We start from the raw sequence: 20,327 nt of genomic DNA on the forward strand, positions 1-20,327 counted from the left end.
TAATGTGTCAAAAACAGAGCCATTGAACATTAAGAAAGGGACCTTTCCTGTTGAAACCTCTGCTTCTCAAAGTGTGGCTCCCAGACCAGAAGAACTAGCATCACCAAGAGCTTGTTAGAAATGAAGAAACTTGGACCTCACCCCAGACCTCCTGAGTCAGGACCTGCATTTAAAACAAGATCCCCGGGTGATCTGTGTCCACACAGAAGTGTGAGAAGCACTGGTCTAGTCCGACTTCCTTATTTTACAAGTGATAAAACCAACTATCAGTCTGCATTAGTGACTTGCTCATGATCACACGGTTGAGCTCATAACAGGGCTAAGGCCGAGGCCCAGGTCTCTTGACTCTGGCAAGCCTGCTTTCCACGGCCCTCACATGACCGTGAGGCTAGTGGATTATAATATCCATTCACTCAATCAGTCAATAATTCACTCTCTCCAGCATCACTAAGTCACCATCCAATAATCATATACAATCATTTCACTAAAGATTTTTTACCCTTTGATCAACTCAAGAGCAAGTGAAGAGGAACCAATAAAAGACTAGGTTAATCTACCTTAATTGAACACCTACAATGATTGGGGGAAAAAATCTGCATTATAGGTTTCAACTGCCATATTTTTCCCACCACATCTCATCATCTGCTGAGATTTGCTGGAAATGCCCAGGATGTTTAGGTGTGGTGCCCCCTGAAATGTTTCTTCCTCCAGAAGGGTGGGAAAAAGCACAAATTGCATTGTCTTCTCAGCACAAAATTCCCCTATGGCCTGAAGCAATTGAAAAAAAAAAAATCTCTATGTGGGTACCACCCTAGGATCTTAGAGATTAGACACAGAAACCCAGGTCATGTCCCAAAAGGGAAGAGTGGAGATAGGAAGGACTATTTTAAGGGATTGATAGGGTGAATGGCTGGAAGTTTCTACAATGGAAAAAAAAAGGCGGGGTTATCATCTCTGTCATTGCTATTATTGTTGTTGTTATCAAAAACTTGTAAATAGTGCTCTTAAATTATTGTCCCTTTAAAACAATAAAGGACATAATGGAGATTTCTGCATGCATTTGCAAAGAGAATATTGCTATTCACCAACAGCTTTAAGAAAAGCGGCCCAGAGATGACTGTTGGGATCCAGGCAATTCTCAGGGCAACGCTAGGTGTGTTGTTGGAGGACTGAAGAGGGTACAAGGGCCCCATAAAGAAATGGTTCCGGCAGCGTGGAAGGGTGCTTCCAAGAGAAGCAAGCCACCCTCTAGAAGGCCATTTGAGCCATCCAGGTGGTAGCAGCAGGGGAGAGGGGAAGGGAAGAGAGGAGAGGTGGGAAGGAGACACTGTGGAATGAGACTTCCATGAAGGGGCAGACAGGGAGGCTCGAAGTTGTCTCTGAAAGATCAAGCCTGAGGGACTGAGGGGTGTGTGGGTTACCAGGAAAGTTACTCGATTTCTGTATTAGCCGGGACTGTTGGCACTAGCTGCTGGTCACCCTCCTCCACCTCTCATCTCAGTGTTCAGCACGACAAAAGCTTATTGCGTCCCCCTCATTGCAGGAAGATGTGGGTGGCACGGGTGGGGTAGGGCTCTCACACAGCTGTCTCCCAGAGACAACGGCAATCTTGGCTGGACCCCTCTGGCAACTTTGCCGTCTTGGAGTCCTTCGCTTCCAGCCACATGGACAGAAAAGAAAGTGAAGCTTTTTCTTTGCCACCACCAACTGGCAGTGACCCATACCTTTCACTTGTTTCTGTTGGTAAGGATTGGTTACATGACCCCATCTAAGCCCCAGGGGCTGGGAAACCTAGTTTAGGTGTAGACCTGGAAGTGAGCCTGGGTAGGGAACCTAGCCAGCACTGGCCGACTCACACGAAGCAGGGAAGGTTGTGCTGCCCACACCCTGAGCGGCTGCTCCGTAGGCTGGCAGGGAGCTTGCCCTGCTAGGAGAGGGGAGGTGGCAGGTGTCTCCTCACGCCACATTACACCCTGGTGCGCTGTCTGGACCATCCTTGGTTAGGTTAGGTTTGGAGGTTGCCAGGGGCCACTGTGGCTTTGGCAGTCCCCGCCTTATAAATGGCAGACCTGTGAACTTTGCTGTTTATCGTGGCAGGGCTGTATAACCTTTAATGCTCCTTCCAGCGCTGAGATTTGATGACATATTCAGGAGATTTGGATTCTCACGCTGTCTCTCTCAAGGGAGTCTCCTCTTCCTGGGTCTTACTTTCCCAGCTGCAGAGGGAGTGGATTGGCCCAGATGACCTTTAACGTTCTTCCCAGACCTGAGAATCTACTTCCCTTGGGGGGCTAGCTTGAACTGGCATGTTTCCACCTCTCCTGAGCCCTTGGAAAGGAAGTAGGCCTGAAAAACCTGGAGTTACCACCATGAGCTTCAGCCCTACCCGATCCTGCCCAACGTCATGTAACAAATTCAAGAGATTCCTTCAACGTCCCAGCTGCTGGCATTCAGTTATCCAAAAAAAGCGGGATCTAAATGGATAGAGGGGGAAAGCCATGGGCCTGTGCCAGGGCTAGAGGTCAGATTTCAGGGCAGCAAATTGTTCTGCCTTCCTGGACCTCTGTGAGGTGCAGGGCATGAGCAAGGCCTAGAGCATCCATGGATGTGAGAGCAAGTCCATCATTCAGGGTCCCGTCAGGCAGCAGGTGCATACTCAAAAGTGTTTAACTGGAAGGAGGGAAAGAATAAGAGCTTCATGAAGGAACTGTTTACAAAGGTATGGCTAGAGTTAAGGAACCAACACAGAATGGCAAGAAACTAGGACCAGACCTGAAGGGCCCGGGGAGCAAATGGTGTGCCAGGAGGCCTTGAGAGCTTCAGCCATGAGAGAAGGGCCTCCCCTTCCAGAGCCGCAGAGGACATGACCACTGCTGGAACTGTAGTCAAGTGGGTGGGATGGAATGGAGTGGGGAAGCAATGCGTCAACCTGGAATGTTTGCCAGTGCCTCCCATTGGCTGAACCCAACACGAAGCCAGAGGAACTGGGAGATTAGTGTTACAGTTATAGGAAACAGAGGGCACAGAGCAGGGCAGGGAATAGAAGGGGAGGAGGGATATGTGGAGAATAACCAGGACACTGGTCTCGGGTGCCACCCAGTCTTTCTCCCCAACAATGTGAGAAGAGTCTGAATGGCTTGGACCCGGTGGCACACTCCCGATAAAATTCCTTGCCACGTGGGTGATGACAGTGATAATAATGAAGGTGGTGACTTTGTCTTAAATGTATCTAACCATGTTCTCCTGAAATAATATCCCGTGACATGGAGCAGCTTTCACAGCATGTGAAGGAATCAGGTCAAATCTTCTCCATCTTTCATTTGAGATTTCTTTTAGACACACATTTGGACCCCATTCTGCCTTTTTCCTGAGCAGTGACACTGGCTGCTGTCAGTCCGGTGAGAGCTGGAGGAGGGGGGATAAATTTAGACCAGAGGGTTATTATTCTGGAGCCAGTATTTTAGATACTTGATTTTTAACATGACCTTGACCTGTATGCCTTGCGTAACTGCATATTCCCTGTCCTCAGCTTGATCAGCTTCTCAGTCTCTTGCCCCCACACTCCTGTGTATCTCCCGCCCCCGGTGGCTATGAATAAATAGTTGGTGTGTACAATGTGACTTGGTCGGGCTGAAATCAGTTCCCACTCTGTCAGATACCATCACTGTCAAAACAAAGTCAGCTATGTGAAAACCCTCACCATTCTGCCTGCCTCCTTTTGGAATGCACTGTTCTGACTGCAAGTACAAAGCAGCAATTTATAAGCATGAGCTGGTGCAGAAAGCAAGACACAAAACCAAGAAAATGAATATGACACGGCATAGCATGAAATTCAGAACTGTAAACAGGGAGACAGGGATGGAATCAGGAACAAGATGACATTTTGAGATTAATATACATGAGATAGGAGAGCCAAGAAACCAGACCTTAGGGATTTCTTTTATTTCTTTTCATGGCTACCTTTACTACAGAATTACTTTCAGTAGATTGTTTCCTATGGCATTTTAAACGTTTTAAAACAGATATGTCTGTGCATCAGCCATGTCTTTTAGTACTATAACAGTGGAAAAAGGTATAGAAAGTTTGTTTGTTTGTTTTTTCCTTCCCCTATAGCATAGCATATTATTTGCAAACTCTGGGTCACAACCCATGAATAGCTCCTGAAGTTAATGAATTTCATGGAGTGTGGTCAGCTTTTTTCACAAAATGAAATTGAGTTAGAATGGAATATGAACATCAGAGTGTATTACACAGTAAAGTTAACTAGTGGATAATACACACGGACAAAATGTGTGTGTTGGTGTTAACGTAAGAACGCCTCTTGGCTGCGGGCCTCAGTTTAATAGAGTTGGCTGGTTGTCAGGGCACTTGGGTCCTTGTTTCAACAGAGCCGTTAATCTTCTAAGTGGCCTCCTCTGGACAGTTGTCCTCTGGCCTTGGTATCTTCGTGTGTCAACTGACATGTTTGGACTGAATGAACCCTGAGAGCCTATCAGTCCCCCTTTTAAAACACCCTTATTGAGCACCTACTAAGTGCCAAGCTCTGGGGATTTAGCAGCAAAGACCTTGCTCTCACTGAGTGTATATCCTGAGGGGTGGGGGCGGGGGGGGGGGCAAGCAACTGACAAACAATAAACAAACAAACCAACAGGTAAAATGCCGAGGGGTGATCCGTGTGATGAAAAAAAAAACAAAGCAGGATAAGGAACTAGAGAACACTGGAGAGCGTGGGTGCTGTTTTAAAAGGAACAGCCCTAGGAGGCCTCTCTGGTAAGGTGATATTTCAGTGAAGACTTTAAGAAAGTGAAAGGATCACACCCCAAAGATATCTGCTGAGTCTGGAAAGTGTTTGCCTTGTTTGAGGAAGAGGCCAGAGCAGCTGGAGCAGAACCAGGGGGTAAGGGCAGGCTGGCTGGGCCGAGGGAGAAGGGCAGGGCCGGAACCAGTGAGGTGGTCTGACCCGATCTGACTCAAGTTGCAAAAAGATCCCTATAGACTTTAGGAAGTGAGCTCTGAGGCTCTTGGCATACTCCAGAAGCAAGATAATGATGTCTGGCTCTAGGATGATAGAAAGAGGAGGTGAGAAGGATTCTGAATGTATTTTGGAAATAGAGCAAGTAAGATATACTGATGGTTTATATATGAAGTGAAGGAGAAAGAGGAATGTGTGATGAATTCAAGGCTTGAGGCCTGAACAGCTGGAAATACAGAGTTCTGATTTATGGAGGCAATGAAGAAGATGAGAGAGAGGAGAAGCTTTGAGAAAGGGAGGGCAAGTGATCGGGGAGGGCAGACTTACTTATTGGACATGCACGAGGTGATGGATGTCAATGGCACTTGGAAGTCTGGATCTGGAGAGAGGCATTTATTTAAGAGTAACCAGCAGGGGATGATACAGAAAGCCAGAGTGCTGGATCAGCTGACCTAGGGAGGGGCTATCCAGTGATCAGAAAAGGCCCCGTGGCTGATCCCTCCTGGGCCCCTCCAACAGAGGCCTGGAAAATGAGAAAGAACCAACCAATGTCATTCGACTCTTATGATTCTTTTTAGAAGAGGTTGCTGAATAAGAAGAGGAAAATCTGAAAAATGTGGGTTTTGTTTTGAAATAATTAGCATGGCTTTGCTACCAATCATTGCTAAAATTATCATTCCTGATTACAACGAAGATAGCTTCTTGTGTAAAGCTAGGCAGAAGATTGCTGGCGGGTTAAATGGAAATGCATATGGATTGACTCCCAGTTTTTTCTAGTTTCTTGGTGTTGTGAAAAAAAAAAAGGGGGGGGGGGAGTAAAATTGCAGCTTATTGGCTTTCAGCGACCCTTTCAGACCAGAACAAACTGACCCCCAGGGCTGCCCCGTGCTTTAAGGGCACCTGTAGACTGGATTCCCCAACTCTGCTCCAGTCCACATCATCTCCATCTCAAAGTATGATTGGAGTGACCAGGTCCTGAGCTCTCTGGGGTCCTGAGCTCCTTTCATTCCATGAAGGCAAGACAGCCCAGCCGTGTGATGAAGCCCTCAGCACATGCTTTCCAGTGGTTTCCTCAGGCTTCAGCACTAGCTCTCCAAGCGAGCAGAAGAATTTCCAAGTGGAGGAGGATTGAATACGAGCCTCAGCTTATTAAAACTTGTCTGAAAAAGGATTCCAAACTGCGGTGTTCAGCAAAACATGCAGGGTTGCGGGGCGTGTCTTTCTGTTGGTGCTTAATTTCAACTGCAATTCCTATTGGCCACTTGGACACAGCAGCTGGAAGGCTGTGGTAGCCACACCGAGATTAGAGGGGAGAGAGGATTGCTATATTAGGAGCAGCCACAACGGGAACTAGCAATTTTTGCACCCCAGGAAAACTTCCTAAACTGCCCCCCGCCAACCATTGTCCTCTGCCCGATGGGCCTCTTTCCTCCCTCTAGCAAACCAATTCTCTGATTCCATTGTGACATCTCTGGGCACTCAAGCCAGGACCCGACGCATTCCAGAAACTGTTCCCTGAGCCTTCACCCTCCTCTCTTCACCCCCTTTGCCCTTAGAGCACCAGACCCCTGAAATAATTACCCCTGGCCTGCAAGACAAGTTGAATTTGGAGGCTCACCACTCAATAGACTCAGTGTAGTTAAATATTGTCAGAATCAAAAGGGAAGATGTGTTGAATATTTTTCAGCCTTCTGAAAACGTACTTGTCAGGTTGAGGCAAGAGCAGGCAGCTCCCTTCTCCTAACCACCAGGGTGGAGGGAGAAGAGGGGAGGGGAAGAACACTGGGGCCAGTGTATAACCTCACAGAAAGTCTGGTTTTGTTTCTGGCTTTACCACCCTGATCAGACTAAGCATTATTTTTAAAAGTCCTTCCTTGGGGCGCCTGGGTGGCGCAGTCGGTTAAGCGTCCGACTTCAGCCAGGTCACGATCTCGCGGTCCGTGAGTTCGAGCCCCGCGTCAGGCTCTGGGCTCATGGCTCGGAGCCTGGAGCCTGTTTCCGATTCTGTGTCTCCCTCTCTCTCTGCCCCTCCCCCGTTCATGCTCTGTCTCTCTCAGTCCCAAAAATAAATAAAAAACGTTGAAAAAAAAAAATTAAAAAAAAAAAAATAAATAAAAGTCCTTCCTTAGTTTCCAGGTGCCTGTAGTACAGGGACTAACCTTGGTGGCTTCTCATTCAAAGCCTCACACCATTTAGATCCTTCGCAATAGTAAATCATATCCGTTTCATCATTTCCTGTGCAGGCATGCACACACACACACACACACACATTCTAACATTCTATCCACGACGGCCACAAGGTCTTTACCCCAATGTCTTCCCACATCTCCGGGCCTTTGTCCAAGTCTTTCCCCTGTCCTTTGGCTCTCAAATCCACCTTCCTAAACCCTAAATTACCCCTGTTCTCCTCTCTGGGCTGTCAGAGCACTTTATAATATGACTCCCCACAGTCTACATGGCACTCACTAACTGTGTGGGTTCCTGTCCCAATGTCCGCCCTCCCCACCACTTCATGCCCCTGCACACAGGAGGTTGAGCCCTTTGAGAGCAAATTAGCACTGGTGACAGTCACATGGCAGGGGCTCAGGCCCTTTTACAGAGTCAGAAGAAAGAAGACTTTGCTATTTCAAAATGGCACCAGGCTGGCAGCTCCATTGTACTTTCTGCTAATTTCCTGTATGAGGATTCCAGGAAAAGATGAAACTTGACATCTTCAAAAACAAAGAAAACTTGGCACATAGTCTGGGACTTGGGCACATCAAATACTTTCCAACTATGGTTCCAAGAAGGTTGTGGCCGGAAACTTGATCAAGGCAGCTACCTGAACACAGGCTGAGAAAGGTGAGCACCCCTCTATCTACATCTTTGACCCAACAGTTATTTTGCTAGGAATTTCTCCTGAGGAGTAAGTATGTATGCTGATAAAAATTTAAAAACAAGGGGGAAATAGGAGCGAAATTACATGCCCACTGGAAAGGATAGGCTGAAAAATTGGGATAAATATGTGTGAGGGTATATTGCACATCAATAAAAATTCTGTTTTATTTTTGTCTTTTCTTTGTGCGCTAGGGTGCCAGAGCGTTTGCTAAGACTGGGGAGAATCGGAAGGGATTTGGAGACCCAAGCAAAGTGGAGAAGTTTTGAAATGGTCTCTATGGAGAGCAGGACAGCCGTAGACTAAAAACTCCAGAGGGACCGTCAGGTCCTTATCTGTGTGGGAGGGGTCCTTCTTTGCCACCTGTAATTCTTCCCCACCTCTAGTTCCATAGCCAAGGATGTTGAGACCCAGAGAGGGGAAGTGATTTGCCCAAAGTGAATGGCAAAGCTTTGGCTGGCAGCAGGTGTCTGGGCTTCCAGATGAGGTCACTTCCATCACATGGCAGCAGACATTTTCCCAGGTGTCTGCTCTTCATGCTGAATAGTCATATCAGGCTCTTTTCCAAGGATGGGCTCCTGGATCTTATTAGATGTTCCATCACCTCCTCACGCAAAACCTCACAAAAAATATAGAAGAGATTCAAGCAATATTTTCTCAGTAGATGAACAATCAGGCCCACTCTTCTTCTGTCTCACTCTCCCTTAAAGGGAAGTCCACCTTTTATGTGATTCCCCACTTAACCCTACACCCGTATTTCAGAATAAGCCAAAGGGTAGAGCAGAAATAGGGCGAGCAGTCTCTTTGTCATTTATAGTAACAGACATCGATTCCCATAATATCTCTTTCCCTAAGTTGGGACATGGATAACATTTATTCATATATACCCCACCTGGTTCTGGAAAGGAATTCATGCCTCTAGTGTGTGTCAGTCTAGTCGCTAAAAAGTAACAAGCCCTCCCTTCAGTTTATGGTAGGTGTCCTAGGGATGAGGGACCATAAGGCAAGCTGAGGGCCAAGCATGAGCTAGAACAACGCTCCCCCCCCCCCACCCCCAACAGGTGGGATATGTGTGACATTCCTCAGGCACTCCTGGCTGCCTAAGAACAAAGGAAAGGACAGAACACAAATGGTTAAACTGATAGTCTCCATCAGTTTACACATATCTCATCAATAGCCTAATTTCCAGGAACTCTCTACTATCTTAATGATAATGCTTTGCTAGAGGGAAAAACAACCTTAACTTGACAACAGTTAGGCCTCCAGTAAACTGTAAGTCCACTTTAGCATATGGAAATGACTTTAAGAAACTCCCTCTTGACTTTACCTCCCCCAACTCCACAATATATAAGCAATCATTCTGCACAACCCCAGTGCAGCTCTTCCTGCCCACGGGTCCTGTCCCCATGCTTTAATAAAATCACCTTTTTGCACCAAAGAATTCGTAACTGGTCATCAGCTCTGAACCCCCACCAACACCCCAAAACCTCATCACTAATGTTCCACATAACTGGATTTGGCTATTATAGGCTCCATTAATTAATTTATGGTATTTCCTCCGGGGCTGGGGGAACTCATTTACATATATGAATGCGAAATAGATTGCAAATTAGAATTCCCATCCTGTAAACATGCCATATTATAAAGATAGGATCAGGAAGGAGTGATCACTATTTATCCACTCAACAGGCTAGCTGAGCTAATATGGTTTTCGCAGTTACAAAGATGTAACTCTATATAAATGCCAACAGAAGACCCATAACCTTGCCGTGGTGGGTGGCAGGCCTTTCACTGTGGGATACTCAGATCATGGGATCAAAGATGCACAGTGTGATAGCGAGAACAATGAACATGTGGCTATTAGGAGAACTCTGTTCTAGGCTTGGTCTTGTTACTCCACTTCTAAACTCTTCTGAGTCTGTTTCTGATGGACTATAGATAAAAGGAAGCGTTCTAGCTGCTTGGACACGGCAAGAACTTTTGGGAATCTAAACTATTTCTGGCTGTGGGCCAAGCCTTACACAGCTTCCGTGTCCCTTCAGGCACAGCAACCAGTTGCTTGTCCCCAGGGCAGTCAGCATTTATCAGTGCACGTGAGGAGCAGGGTCCTGATGGTCAAATCACTCGCGCTGAACTTGCGAGGGCTGAGTCTGGTTCTCGTGATTTGTTCCGGTAGCTGAAGCTCTGACTGGAGCGCTCTAATGCAGGGTACACTGACAAGTGTATTTAGCTTAGTGGAATCGAATGCTCCCCATCACATTTTAACAGCTGAGCAGGACTGACACTCTAAGACTTTTTTCTAGGAAACTTCTGGTTTGAACTTCTCTGCAGGCTTGACTAGAGGATTATATATGTGCAGATAAGGTAAAGACCACAAAGTGACCTGACCGGGGGTGAGGGGTAGGGAAAGTGTGCCTGTGGCCTGAGCTACTCTGTTTCTGCATCTGTTTCTGGAACCCCAAGTCCTTACTATGAGCAAGATACTGCCCCAGGGTTGAGTATTCAGGCTCAGGCAGGGGGAACGAGAGCATGAGGAGCTTGTAGTATGGTGGGTGATTTCTGTCCTCAGCAGAGGGTCAGGCCATGTGAGAAGCGAGATGATTCATTTTCAGGAATACCAAAGAAAAGCTGTGCTGTCTAGTCAACAATAGGTTTACAACTTACTGGAAATATGTACAACACTCCCCCCACCCCTGCCAGTGGAGTCCCAAATCCTTATCACTACCAGATTTCTCTTCCCCTCTTTATTTGGCCGGCTTCGGGTAAGGCTGTAACCTCTGTCGTACTCAGCCAATGAGGAATCAGGGGAGGGATTTGCAAGCTAAGAGGTAAATTGCCTGCTGTAACCACCCCGAGTGTTCCTGTCCATCAGACACCTGCTCTCGCAAGAACGTGAAGCCTCACTTCACTGTGCTCCGAGTCTCTGCGTCCCTCTTTGATGGGGTCAGTGGGCTTATTTCTCACAGGCCACCAGGTCCTCAGAAAGGAGCTCTTCCTCCAGAGCAGGAATGGATGTTTTATTTGGAACACATGAGTATCCAGGTTGCCAGGAAAGTCTGTTAACTGTTGTTGCAGGTAGGACTTTGCTAGGCACTGAGAATTTGGAGATGGATAAAAGATGATCTCTGTCCTCAGGGAGTTCACAAGTGGCTGGTCATTAAGAAGTGTTCTCTCCATGCCAAGAAAGCTGCAGGGGAGCATCCAAAACATGTTCCAAGACATGCAAAACTGAGGATCAGGCTGATGCAGCCTGGCTGGGTCCGAGGACCCAGAGGGGGTCCTGCAGGACCAGCCAAGAGAGTCCTTGGCTTTGCACAGGATAGAAATCAAATGTGAACAGGGAGGAAGTGAGAACAGAGGTTAATGAAGCCAAGCAGACAGAGCAGATACAGAGTGTCCAGGAGACTCGGAAAGGAAAGGAGAAGAGAGTGAGTCTCATCTTTGCTTGGTGTCAGGGGTTTTTATTGAGGATTGTGGTCCCATGTATGTGTCTTCTCAAGCATCCAGGAACTGGTTAAAACAAAGACGAGTGTTTAAGTGTCCTCCATAAGTCACTTAGGCCCTGGAACCAGGGATCTTGGGAAGTCAGAGGTTTGGAAAATGCACATGACAACCCGCCCACCCAGTCACTCCTTAGATGTTATCTATTGGGCTGCAAGTCTCCAAAGAGATCATTAACTCCTTCACCTTTACAAGGAGGACATACGTTAAGACATGTGTAAGATAGAGCTGTGTGTCCTAGCAAAAATAGAGGCAGCAAAAATGCAGTCCTGGGGCACCTGGGTGGCTCAGTTGGTTGAGCCTCTGACTCTTGACTTCTGCTCAGGTTATGATCTTGTGGTTTGTGGGTTCAAGTCCCGTGTCAAGATTGTGGGGGCAGTGCAGAGCCTGCTTGGGATTCTCTCTCTCTCCCTGTCTCTCTGCCCACCCCCCCCCCCCGCCCGCTACCCCCGCTCATGTCCTCCCTCTTTCTGTCTCTCAAGATAAATAAGTAAACTTAAAAAAAATATGCAGTCTTTCATGGGGTCCCTTCAGTTTCCCTGTCCACAAGACCCTCAACACCAGAAAGGTGCTGTTGTGGCAGGAAGGGCTGGAAAGCCAGCTGGATTTTGCCCCGTCTCTGCTCAGTCAGTGGACTTTATTGAAGTAACCACTTTCCTCTCTAACCAGTCACAGATTTATAAGAATGTTAGAAAATAATTGTTACCTTTTGTACTTAACTTGCTATTGACAGTGACTCTGCCCATATTCACTTGCTGTCTCCAGCTCCCACCCTTAAGGAAGGAAACAATGTCCTTTAAGCACCTCTGCCTCCTTTTAAATTATGAAATGCATCACATTTACCGAAGTATATGTACAGTTTAAACATAAATAATAAAACAAAACACCTGTTACCCACTAGTATCTGAAGCCCAGATGTGGGCCTATCTCCAATCTCTGCCTCTTCTGACTACCCCCATCCTCCTCGGTAAGCATTGGACTGACATTTATGTTAATCTTTCCACTTTTCTTTACAGTTTCTCCCCAAGTTACACAGCCCTAAACAATCTATCACTCGAATTTGAATAACACAAAGCCAGCTGTGGAAGAAATGAGCACTCTTGCCAGTATTTGATGAGATTTCCCAGAAAAACAAGCTAAATAGAGTCACTGGGCTAAGAATTCCTTCCCTGAGTTTTCAAAACCCTTTTCTGGGGGGAGGGGGTCGCCGGGGTGGCTCAGTTGGTTAAGCCCCCAACTTAGACTCATGTCCTGATCTCACAGGCTGTGAGTTTGAGCCCCACGTCAGGCTCTGTGCCCAAAGCTCAGATTCTGTGTCTCCTTCTCTGTCTGCCCTCCACTGCTCGCACTCTCTCTCTCTCTCTCTCAAAAATAAAATAAAAATGTAAAAAAAGTAAAAAAAAAAAAAAAAGAAGACTTTTCTGGAGAAGTTGGAAGGCAAAGTGATGAGTAGAGAAAGATTCAGGATTTGTGGGGGTCTAAAGATTATGTAATTTGGAAAACTCTTTAAGAAGATTATGAGTTTAGGGGCACCTGGCTAGCTCACTTGGTAGGGCGTGGGACTCTTGATCTCAGGGTTGTGAGGTCAAGCCCCACATTGCAAGTGGAGCCTGCTTAAAATGAAGGAAAAAAACATGATTATGAGTTCAAAATTAGAAATACTGAGTTGGGTACAGGGCATTGGGTGGGACCCATATGAGTAAGGAGCTTAAGTTTATAAGTAAGTCTCTAGCGATGAGGGCTCACCTGTGTCTAAGCATCTGGGAGATCTACAGTATGGGCCAGGTGCTGAACACCCTATAGAGATAGGGGCAGAGGGAGAGGGTTGCTTGTATTTTCTGCTTACAAGCTTACATGGCCTATGTCCAGCTCTCAAGAGTAGGTCAAAGCAGAACACCTGAGAAATGGGATTTTTTTTGGGAAATTAATGTTCTCAGCTAATTCTAGCAGCAAGGCAGAGAGAAAGATGAGCAGGAATTTTCTTAATACATGTTGAAGGCATGACAACACGATAAACCTGTCCTCACATCTAAGTGAGGGTATAATGTCAGCGGGAATTTTGGTGGTAATAGTTCTCATAGTATTTGTTTCTTGAGTCACACTTCTCCAAATGGAAGTGGTTGGTCTCTACATCTGGTACACAGCTATTATGGGATTTCCCTTCACCATCCTCCTGGGAAACCTCTTTGTCTCTCTCATGTTTTAGATCTTTCTCCTTGATTTGCTTTATTTTTTAGTGGTTTTTGAGAAAGCATGCACAATAGGAGAAATGGGACTTTGCCTACTTGAAAATATTGTTTTCTACTCTCATGCTTGATTGGTAGTGTGGCTGGGTGTAGAATTCTAGATTGGAAATGACATCCTTCAGAATTTTAAAGACTTCATTGTATTTGGGTTTCTAGTGAGAAATTAGAAGCCATTCTGGTTCCTAAACTTTGTGTGTAACCCACTTTTTATCCTCCCTGGAAACAGTGAAATCTCTTGGTCTCTAAAATGGTACTGGCCACTTACAAGTCCTTCAATCTGGCCTTCCTTCATTCTGTTTTTTAATTATACCATTGATTGCTTCTGATGCTTTTTCCTTTTTTCCTTTTCTCTCTTTCTGGAAACACTGCAATTTGGTTGCAAGACCTTCCAAACTCGTACTCTAATTTTTAACCTTTACTCTCCTATTTTCTTCCTTTTGGTCTTTTTGCTCTATTTGCTGGAAAATTTCCCCAATATATTATTCAAACCATTATGTTAGTTTTGTATTTACACTTAGGCAGATAATATTCCTTTCAAACTCCTTGTGTTTTTTTACTGACAATAAAAGTATTAGATGCACATTATTTAAAAATTAACTATTACAGGGGCTCCTGGGTGGCTCAGTCAGTTAAGCATCTGACTGTGGCTCAGGTCTGTGAGTTTGAGCCTTGCATCAGTCTCTGTGCTGCTAGTAGAGAGCCTGCTTCAGATCCTCTGTCCCCCTCTCTCTCTGTCCCTTCCCCTCCCTCCCTCTCTCTCTCTCTCAAAAATAAATAAAAACACTAAAAAAATAATTTAAAAAATTTAACCACTACAAAAATATGTTCCATAGAAAATGAAATGTTTCTATAGTTCCATCTAGTAGATCATGAAACAGACTAGAGTCCAGAAATAGACCCAGGCATATGTAGCCTAAGCCTTTGTATATGAACTATACTGTTTGTTTGTTTTAATGTTTATTTATGTTGCAAGAGAGAAAGCATGAGCAGGGGAGGGGGAGAGAAAGAGGGAGAGAAAATCCCAAGCAGGCTCTGCGCTGTCAGCACAGAGCCCAATGCGGGGCTCAATCTAACGAGCCTGTGAGATCGTGACCTGAGCCAAAATCAAGAGTTGGACGCTTAACCAACTGAGCCACCCAGGCACTCCATGAACAGACCTCCTAAGGAGGATATACATATGGTATACTTTGTTGGTAGGAATGGGAAATGGTACAGTCACTTTGGAAAGCAGTTCAAGAGTTTTAAAAATAGTGTTAAATATACATTTACCATATGACCCAGCAGTATTACTTCTAGGTTTTTATCCAAGATAAATGAAAGCATATGTCTACATTTAAAAAATCTGGGGGCACCTGGGTGGCTCAGTCGGTTAAGTGTCTGACTTCAGCTCGGGTCATGATCTCATGGTTCATGGGTTTGAGCCCCGCATCAGGCTCTGTGCTGACAGCTCAGAGCCTGGAGCCTGCTTCAGATTCTGTGTCTTCCTCTCTGTTTGCCCCTTCCCCGCTTGTTCTCTCTCTCTGTCTCTCAAAAATAAGTAAACGTTAAAAAAAATTCTTTTAAATCTGTACATAAGCTATAAAAGGAAAAAATGGATAAATTAGACCTCCTCAAAATTAAAATAATTTCTTCTGTAAAAGACCCTGTCAAGAGGATGAAAACACAACCTAAAAAGTGGGAGACAATATTTACAAGCCACATATCTGACAAAGAACTAGTTTCTAGAATATATAAATAACTCTCAAAACATAAAAAAAAAACCAAATCCAATTAGAAAATGGGTAAAGACAAGAACCAAACATCCTTTTTTTTACAAAAAAAAAAATCTAATTAGAAAATGGGTAAAGACAAGAACAAACATCCTTTAAAAAAAAAAAAAAAGTTTATTTATTTTGAGAGAGAACGACCGTGAGCAGGGGAGGGGCAGGGAGAGAGAATCTCAAGCAGGTTCTGTGTTATCAGTGCAGAGCCCGATGTGGGGCTTGATCACATGAACTGTGGTGATTATCAAGCACTTACTATATACCAAGAAGTAGTCTAAGAACTATATATACTTATGTAATCATCACAACAACCCTCTGAAGTAGAAACTGTTACTACTGGTCCCATTTCACAGACTCCCAGGCTGGACATTGTAGGATGAATAGGAGTTAACTACGTGAAGAAAGGTAGTGGTGGATTAAATGGGATCCAGGCAGAATGAAAAGTGTGTACAAAGGCACTGAGGCAGAAGAAAGTGAGGACTATTCAGAGGTCCTGTGAGTAATTTCAGATGGCTGGCACCCAGAAAGGACTAGGGGAAAAGAAGAAGCTGGAGAGAGATCACAGATGGATGGATGTAGATGTTTCTCATTTCCTCTTGCCAAACACACACACACACACACACACACACACACACACACACACACACACACTGCATTTGGCTGCCTCCACCTGACTAACATGCAGTTTCTAACAGAGCCTAGGAAGCAATGCCTGGGTTCAGACTCAAAGGTTGGGTAAGTGTCACCCAGACACAAAGGAGGAACTGAGTGTTTGTGTAGAGGAAGTGGCATGAGATGTCTAGGCTGGAGTGTTTAAGGAACTGACCGATACTGGGGGTGGTTAGCTATGAAGTATGGAGGGAGAGGAGCCACAAATGAGCCCAAAGAAGGATAACTGGTATAGGATCTGTAGGCCACATTAAGGAGTTTACACCTCATGGTGATTACAAAATCAATAGAAAAGAAATGATCAAGTATCTACTCCAGGCAGGCCCTGTGGTAGAGGCCTAGGGAGATACAGTGATGTGCACAGCCTCTAAGGAGCTCACAGAGTAGCTGAAGAAATAAAACCTGAGTGAATATAAGAAAACTAATTGATGATAAAAGGCCACATATAACAAGGAATACTTATGCAATGTTGGAGTTTATGGGAGGGAAAGACAATTGGCTGGAGAGGCAGGGATAATCGGAGTGGGGAAAGGAATGGGGCCTTGATGGACCACTTGGGAAGGAGACAGGGAGACAGCCTTCTGGATAGGACAGCCCAAGCATGAATAAATAGATCTATCAGACATATTTGGACAAGACCAAGTAAGCCCTTGGCCAAAGGGTAGGTATGTTCAGGGAATATGAAAGAACCTTAGAACAGGTGCATATCATCAAATCGTGAAGAGCCCCACATGCAAGAGTAAGGAATTTGAATTTAAATCTCTATGGGCAAAGAAGGACCATCCTGTCCTTTTCAGCGTGGAGCAACTTGATTAAGGTGATCTTGTTTGGTGATTAATCTGGAATAAAAGAGAGAGCCAAATCAGGGAGACGATTTAGGTTAGTGCTTATGTCAAAGTTTGGAACAAGGTTGGCAGAAATAAAGATGAAATGCGAGGCCAGAGGGAAGAAAGTGTGACCCATCATTTCACTTTTTTTGTAGGAAACTTTGGTCCTCCTCACCACCAGCCCTGAACCCGCTGTGTTACTGTCTCTTGCTGGACATGCTTTCAAGGCAATAAGTGGTTTTTGAAGGGCCTACAATGTGTCTGACACTGAGCTGGGCACCTGGGGTGGGGGAAGAAAGATAAAAAAAGACTGCCTTGTTGGAAGTTTATAGCTTAAAAAAGAGGAGGATGGGAGAAAAACAGATGTATATTAAAAAAAAAAAAAATCACAGGGGGCCTGGGTGGCTCAGTCGTTAAGTGTCTGACTTGGGCTCAGGTCATGATCTCACAGTTCATGAGTTCCAGCCCTACATTGGGCTCTGTGCTGACAGCTCAGAACCTGGAGCCTGCCTCAGATTCTGTGTCTCCCTCTCTCTCTCCTCCTCCCCTGCTCATGCTCTCAAAAATGAATAAGCATTAAACAAAATTAAAAAAAAAATCACACTGGGGCACCTGGGTGGCTCAGTCAATTAAGCATCCAACTCTCGATCTCAGCTCAGGTTTTAATCTCAGTGTCATGAGTTCAAGTGCCACACTGGGCTCCACACTGGGTGTGAAGCCTACTTAAAATTGCAGTAATACATGACATGAACAATGTGTTAAAACAGACCTGAAGGAAAGATGTGGAGAAGGGAGGCGGCATTAATTGTGCCAGGAGGTGGGACTTGCAAGGGGCCCTGAAGAATGCGAAGGGTGTGCAGGCACTTTTCTTGTCTTCCCCCATTAGCCACAGGAAGAGGGACTTGCTGGGTCCCCTTACCCGCCTCCAGCAGTCTCATCACCTGGACTCCATACCAGCTGTTCCCAAAGGAGGAAAGGTCAAAGTGCATGCATACAACCTTCTCTTCAGTAATGAGTAGAAGTGGCTAATCTGTGCCAGGGACTCTGCCAAGAGGCTTCCAGCTGTCATTTCTAATTCTCATAACAACAAAATGGTGGTGGCATTGACTCCATCTTACTGAGGAAACTGGGTTCACAGCTAGAAAGTGGCTAAGCCAGGACTGAAGCTGAGTCCTTTCTAGCTTCAAAATCTACTTCCTTTCCTCTATGCCATATGGCTGCTTTGGGCCTGCATTAAGTCTTTATGAAGTCATGTGGTACACTTAAAAGACACACACATAGCAAACATTCAATACTTGTGCAGGGAACTGGGTATTTACCCCAAAAATACAAGAACACTAATTCAAAGGGATACATGCACCCCTGTATTTATTGCAGCATTATTTACAATAGCCAAATTATGGAAGCAGCCCAAGTGTCCATCAATAGATAAATGGTATATATATATATACCGCATCATATATATATATATATATATATATATATATATATACACCACATCTTATATATCTATGTATATATATATATATATATATACCACATCTTATATATATATATATATATATATATACATATATATATATATATTCATTCTGCATATGTATATGTATATATACATATATGTGTGTATATATATATACATATATATATATATATGTATATATATATACACACAGACACACAGACACACAGACACAATGGAGTATTATTTAACCACAAAAAGAATGAAATCTTGCCCTTGCAACCATATGGATGGAGCTAAAGAGTATAATGCTAAGCAAAATAAGTCAGAAAAAGACAAATACCATATGAGCCTGCTTATATGTGCAATTTAAGAAACAAATGAGTAAAGAAAAAAGAGATAGAAACCAGAAAGCAGACTTGTAGCTACAGAGAACAAACTGATGGTTACCAGAGGCAGGGTGGGGGGAGTAGGGGGAGGGGGTGGGAGGGTGGAGGATGAGCGAAACAGATGGTGGGGATTAAAGAGTAACTCATCGTGATGATTGCTGAGTAATGTACAGAATTGTTGAATCACAATAGGTACACCTGAAACTAATATAACATTGTTAACTATGCTGGAATCAAAATTAAAAAAAAAACTAAAAAAAAACTTGTGCAGTGAATAAATGGGTAAGAACAAAAGACTAAGCTTCTCAGGAGGGGCAGCCTCTGGGAAGTGCGTCCCTGCATCCTGCAGAATGAATTTACTTTCCTTGCTATTGCCAGATCAGCCATCAGACCCCAGGGTGCAGGGAGGCACTCCCCAAGCCCAATGGAAAGGCACCTCTCAATGGAAACTAAACCACCAAGTTGAGTGGATTTGTCACACGGTTACTGAAAGTAGCCTGTCCTTGGTGCTGGCAGTTCAGAAGGGAGAATACTTTTCCTGAGTTTCGACGTCATTGACATAGCTCCTCACTGTTTATTTATGCCACCAGCCCAATAGCACAAGTTCACTTGTTTTGTTTTGTCAAAGTTGGCAAATCTAAATTTCATTTTGTGGTATTCTAATATATTCGCGAACATCCAAGAGAAATCTGCCAAATAAAATATATAAGATACATACTTTAATGTTTGAATTTCTGTGCGTCTTTAGGATGGTTTCCTAGGAGTGATATTTCCGGGCCAGAGTAAACGGCTATGTGAAATTGTTAGCCATTGTCAGCTTGCCCAGGAAACTGATTTCCATCTGCAGCGAATTATAGCCGTGACAGTACAGCGACTGGACTGTGGCACGGAGGAGACCCAGCGGCGATCCCACCCTCTCTGCAGCAGGGGTGCACCTTGACCGACAGTTTGCCCAGTGCTGCCGCACCTGGGGCACTTCCCAAATCCTGGCCCGAGGGGAGACACCATCCCGCCACCCCGTCACCCCACCTTCCCGGCCCAAGGCTTCGGGCTGCTCCGTGGCAGGCAGGCAGAGGGCATGTTAAAGCAAAATCGGCCTCATTTAACGGAAAAGTTCAAGCAAATGTAGCAATTTGTTATCAGAAGGCAGTCAGCTCTCTCAGAAGACTAAGTGGGGACCAGAAGACGGGGCCAGGTGGCCTACAGCTGTGCTTTGAAGAAGACAGTCCGGGCCAGGGCTGGTCACCTGCCATCTCTGGGAAGACAGCAGCAGCCCACGTTTCTCTCAGCGTTGCTCTTTCAGCCTCTGCTGACATCAAGGATCTCCTGCAGAGGTCCTGACAGCTGGAGAGCGAGCTGCTTTTGTTTCTGACAGCCTCCCCTCTGCGATGGTGTGTGTGAGCCTCTGCCGCAGGGCAGGCACCGAATGGTGACGAGTATGTCTGCCCAGCCTGAAGCTGAGCATGCGCTCTGCTGGGCCTTGCCACCGGCTGCCCGGGATCGCCACCACGTGCGGAGAGGACAGGGCTGTGAGCTTCCTGAACATGGGGTTCCGATCTGCATCTGCACGCTGCTGCCCACGGTCCCTGGGACTGACACTCAAACAAAAGCCGCTCGGAAGTG

General features: G+C 45.3%; 1 long non-coding RNA gene across 1 annotated transcript in view; it reads left to right on the forward strand.

Moving 5' to 3' along the window:
• Positions 1 to 19,498, forward strand: part of LOC122198417 — a 37,936-nt gene extending 18,438 nt beyond the window's left edge. Inside the window, exon 3 of the long non-coding RNA XR_006192973.1 lies at positions 19,453 to 19,498. This is a non-coding gene — a long non-coding RNA (uncharacterized LOC122198417). The remainder of the gene's footprint in view (positions 1 to 19,452) is intronic.
• The last annotated feature ends 829 nt before the right edge of the window (positions 19,499 to 20,327 follow it).

This window comes from Panthera leo, chromosome C2, assembly GCF_018350215.1.
Source record: "Panthera leo isolate Ple1 chromosome C2, P.leo_Ple1_pat1.1, whole genome shotgun sequence".
In the NCBI taxonomy this organism is placed as follows: domain Eukaryota; kingdom Metazoa; phylum Chordata; class Mammalia; order Carnivora; family Felidae; genus Panthera; species Panthera leo.